The sequence below is a fragment of the Apium graveolens genome, chromosome 4 (assembly GCF_009905375.1).
Source record: "Apium graveolens cultivar Ventura chromosome 4, ASM990537v1, whole genome shotgun sequence".
Lineage (NCBI taxonomy): Eukaryota > Viridiplantae > Streptophyta > Magnoliopsida > Apiales > Apiaceae > Apium > Apium graveolens.
Genome location: NC_133650.1, coordinates 312,946,563 through 312,951,993, shown reverse-complemented (window position 1 = coordinate 312,951,993; position 5,431 = coordinate 312,946,563). Strand labels below are relative to the sequence as shown.

At 34.1% G+C, this 5,431-nt stretch overlaps 1 long non-coding RNA gene across 1 annotated transcript; it reads right to left on the bottom strand.

Moving 5' to 3' along the window:
• Window positions 1-257: 257 nt before the first annotated feature.
• On the bottom strand, window positions 258-3,944 carry LOC141721794 (uncharacterized). Its single transcript, XR_012574875.1, has 4 exons — window positions 3,101-3,944; window positions 1,910-1,979; window positions 1,725-1,807; window positions 258-961 (listed from the first exon to the last, which is right to left on the bottom strand). It is a non-coding gene; the product is annotated as an uncharacterized LOC141721794 (long non-coding RNA).
• Window positions 3,945-5,431: the final 1,487 nt, after the last annotated feature.

Genomic DNA, 5,431 nt, shown 5'->3' with positions numbered 1-5,431 from the left:
AACTTCTGACAGAAAAAACTGTCGTATGTTAGGTATTAGGGCCAACTTATGACGGAATATGTTATTAACAACCGTCGTAAGTTTGTATTTCCAGAATAGCCAAATTTTGATTTTTCAGTTTCCAGCCATTTTCGGCTTCCAATTTAAATTCTAAACCTGCAAAGTCTAATGCAATCACAATGCAATCACAAACTCAACACAACCTCTAGGCCTGCCAGAGTCTAATTTAATTTCTGGCTACCAATCACAAACTCACAAAATCAAAATATAAAACTAATGATATAACAAAATACAATAATTTACATTAGTTATATCATAAATCCGTAAAATTCACATCCAAAAGTAGAAAGCAAACTATGTGGAAGTACAAACACCGACCAAACCAAATTCAATTTACACTTAAATAAGTTAGAAATTTGTAATCAAATCATTTATTTAGGCATAATAATTTGTATACAGAGAAGTAGAAATTTCGTATCCTCCCTTGCTTTCTATTCCACCACACTTCTGGCACACACTTCTGGCATAGGCACGCAAGTTCTGCACCATTTCGTCAAACGCTGACTGGTCCAACTCAAAACCAATAACAGCAGCACGAAGACCTTCCACGGTAGCACCAGTTTCATGCTTTAAAAGATTCCTTATTGACTCCCATGTTTTTATTGCACCAGATTCAAGAAGCAACTGTACTGGCTTAGACGGAGCTAATTCAAGCTTTTTATGCAAAGTGAAAAAGTTTGATAAACTTTTGACAAGACACTGATACCTTTCAACAGCAACATAAGAGAAGAAGAAGCCAAATAACCGTGGCTTCCATAGAATCCCAGGTAAGTTACCTCATACTTAGCTATTAGTTCCGATAACTTTTCATTACTAATAGAACCTGCTTGCACCTCGATATCACGACAACGTTTATCCCGAAGTTTCGAAACATCCCAATCAGCCTGCTTAATGCTTGCATCTACATTTGAGGGAAAAACATTAATGTGTGTACGTAGACATTAAACACTTATTTAGATCATGTCAAACATGCGCCTACGGACCAATAGACTTTGAGGCGGGGGTATAAGATATTTAAAATTTCCACCCACCATAACATTAATCAGGCTTCTTTACCTTATTTAAAAAAGCATCATACACCCTTAAAGCAATCCTAACTATAAGGCTAGGTCTATACGCTAGAACGTGGCTACAATAAACATGAACCAAAAGGCTGGATTGATTCAGCTAGAGTCTGCCTAGCAGAGGCCTGTTTGGCCTAGCCGAATCCTACCCCCATCCTACTACTAGATAAAGTTTTCCCTAGGGGCTAAGCATGACGAATTAGCTATTTAAACTTGAAGACATTTACAGGGTATACACTTTCTTATTGTATTATCATCACCTACACAATATATATATGTATGTGTAAATAAACCGTATTGGTAAGAGTTTTTAAAACCTTCTTGGACTATTTTATAAATTTTCCAAAAGTATTACGCTGATTAACACTTTGACGTAAGCGAAATAAAACAAGAGATCTTCCACACTGAATTGATCTTATTAACCATACCACAAAAAATACTTAAGCTTATATCATTCAAAGTACAGTCATATCTCAAGGGTGATTTCTTTAACTGCAATATTCAGGTTCGTTTCATATTTTTGCTTTAATCTATTAATATCCTTCAATCTAAATACATATTTTAAAAAGCAGCTTGAAGTTGAGGGAAATAGATGTGTACCATTTACTGTTGATATGTGGCCTTCTAGATCAAGGGATGATGAAGGGATCGAATCAGTACGGAAATCATCCCGCTTAAAGTCCCTGAAAACAATTGCCATGCCAAATTTTTATGACTTAAAGATACTATGACAAAAGGCATCTCTATAACCTCAAATACTTTGAATGCAAATACAATTATTATACCTTATCTACACTGTGGCCCAACCGCTTCAGTTGGTCAATCCTGCTTCTAGCTTGCACGTATGGATTAAATCTGGTGACATATGGACGTAGAAACCAAATTATTATTCTTAAAACTAGCAACGACATCCAGTAGGAACAATAAATGTATAAGATTGTGATTTTATATTGCATTATGTTTTAAATTATTGTAGTAACCAAGGATCTGTCAAATTCAGATATCCATGTCACTAGACCACATGTAATGAGTAACTCTGTTATTATGAATTCAGCAATTGTACAATCACCGTAGGTGTATATTCTCTTGGCACTCACAGGGACTGTGAGCTCAAATATCGAGAATGGATCATTCATCCCTTAACCTGTTCTTTTCAGATACATTGTTTTTTAGATACACTGCATAGTGCAAATGTACGTAAAATAGAAAGTTAACAACTTCACTTTCAACTTAGTGAACAGAGACGATATTGTTCTGTCTAAAAAGAACAGTCATCACAAACTAAATGAAACGAAAGTCTCTATCCAACATTTATTAGCTAAATTTATATATTCCAATTAAGAACTCTTTATTTTGTTATCTACATTTTTCAAGTCTTATTTTACACTGCCATCAAAGCACATCTAATGTGTTCTTTTTGATAAGTATCCAATGTTTTTGGTTGCTTTTTGCAAATATATTATCGGTCCAGCTTGGTTCTTTGTCATCTTATTCCACCTAGCCACCATTACTGACTCTCACATTTTGGTCCATAAGTCATCCTAAATGCTAGTTTCCAAATATGCCAAAAGAATTGAGGAGGATTATAACAACTCTAGATCCACATTTAGCAAGGCAACAACTACATGATTTAGACTCTAGAAGCACATACTCCTGTATAAATAAACATAAATAACTCGAACAAAAATAGAATGTTGCCCTTGTAATTAAGATGAGGATAAGTTATCGGCAAATCTTGTCATAAAAGAAAAGCCTAATTGCAAACACACCTCTCCTTATGTTAGTTGGGGAAAAAGAACTATTACCAAACACAATTCTAACAACTAAAAGATCAGAAAACAAGTTGTTTTTTCCTATGTTAATCCTAACAATTTCTTACCCTTCACAAACAAAGGAAGCAATACTAAGAACTAGCATAAACATGTAAAATTCTCAATGAAATCAAGAACGAATAATAGAAATTTCGGAGAACTCACCAAGCAATCGAACAAGATATTTGTGTCGTAGAAGATTAATAATCGTAAGCTCGGCCAAGAAATCATCCTCACCCTTCAGACTTTCCCTTGAAAACCACTTGACAGCCACCTCCAAGTTCTCATCATCAGGAAAAACACCCCTATACACAACTCCATCCCCCTTCAACGAGTTAACTGCATTACTCACCGATAACCCCCTACACTACTCCCCCCATTCAAAGCATTTAAAAATCAATCCTCCGACTTGACCTCTCCCAAACAAACTTCCAATACTCGAACCACTCATCTTACTTCTCGCCGGAAACAAAAACAACCTAATTCTACTACCCCCCCCCCCCCCGAAAAATTCCCTAGATTCGACAAATTCAACCGATCATACTCCTCAACCAAATTCTCCAAAATCCTAATCTCTTATAATCGAAATCAAAGAATCAAGATCCTCATTAGGCAACTGATACTTCAACATAACCCCATTACTCAAACCACCACTAATTACAATTTTACCCACCTTTGAAACCAAATCAGACAAGCTCGTGTTTATCAACGACAACGATACGCGTGTCGCCACCGACGTAACAGAGTGATTTGTCGTGAGGGAGAGGGACTATGTGGCCACTGAAGCTACGCATGAGGCGTAGTTTGGGAGGTGGGATTGAATCGGAAGGGGCTTTTGAGGTGGGTGGCGAGTTGAGTGAGGTGGGTGCTGTCGTCGTTATTTATGGTGAAGAGGAATTTGGAGCGTCGTTGTTTATGGCATTAAGAAGGAAGGTGAAGGAGGCTGAGAAGGGGAGATTCAAAGTTTAGGGGAAGAGTAAGGTGAAGAAGAAATAGGGTTAAGATGATTAATGGGCTTATGGGCCCATGTGTTAAATAGCTGATATTTTTTTTCTATAATTTAGTTGATGTTTTGCTAATAAATGATACCCCTTCTGTCCCTCCCATTTGTTTACACTTTCCTTTTTTGGATGTCCCATCCAATTGTTTACATTTCAAAACTTTCCAAAAATAGTAAGGTTTTTATAATTTTTAAAATAACTACATCCACTACTTCTCTCCACTATACCCACTTTATACATATAATATTAATCGGTCCCACTACTTTACTCACTTTTTTAACTTTCCTCCACTATTTTATCATTTTTCTTAAACTCCGCGCCCCACCCAAATGTAAACATTTGGGAGAGACGGAGGGAGTAATTAACAAATTTAAATAAGATTTTTTTATCGTTAAATAAAAATGATAGATGTTTAAGTAAAGGGGGTTAGTGATAATTTGATGATTGAACATAGTAATTTATTTTTAAAAACTATCTCCGTCAAAATATTATTTGGTTTGTCATTTTAACAGTCAAACATGAGTTTGACTTGTACAATAAATTAGTGTTTAGTCCTGAATTTATGTTTTGAATATTTTAAAAATATTTTTCATCGATCCAATGTTACGGTTCTAAATAATTATATATATTAATGATATAACCAAAATTTCAAATCAAAATAATTTTATTTGGTTTGGCATTTTTATAGTCAATCATTAGTTTGACTAGTACAATTAACTAGTGTTTATTCGTGAATTGGTGTTTCGATTTTTTTAAAAATATTTTTCGATGATCCAACTGTATGGATGTTAGTAGATATATATATTAGTGATATAACCAAAGTTTCATATCATAATAATTTAATTTGGTTTGCAATCTTAAGAGTCAAGCATGAGGTTGACTAGTACACCTAACAAGTGTTTAATCCTGAATTGGTGTTTCGATTATTTAAAAATTATTTCTCAATGATCCAACCGTATGGATGTCAATAGATATATATATTAGTGATATAACCAAAATTTCATATCAAAATAATTTTATTTGGTTTGATATTTTAACAGTCAAGCATCAGTTTGACTAGTACAACTAACTAGTGTTTAATCCTGAATTGGTGTCTCGGTTATTTAAAGAAATTTCTCGACGTTCCAACCGTATGGATGCCAATAGATATATATATTAGTGATATAACCAAAATTTCATATCAAAATAATTTTATTTGGTTTGACATTTTAACAGTCAAGCATCAGTTTGACTAGTACAACTAACTAGTGTTGAATCTTGAATTAGTGTTTCGGTTATTTAAAAAATATTTCTCAACGATCCAACCGTATGGATGTCAATAGATATATATATTAGTGATATAACCAAAATTTCATATCAAAATAATTTTATTTGGTTTGACATTTTAACAGTCAAGTAACAGTTTGACTAGTACAGCTAACTAGTGTTGAATCTTGAATTAGTGTATCGATTATTTTAAAAATATTTTTCAACGATCCAACCGTATGGATGTCAA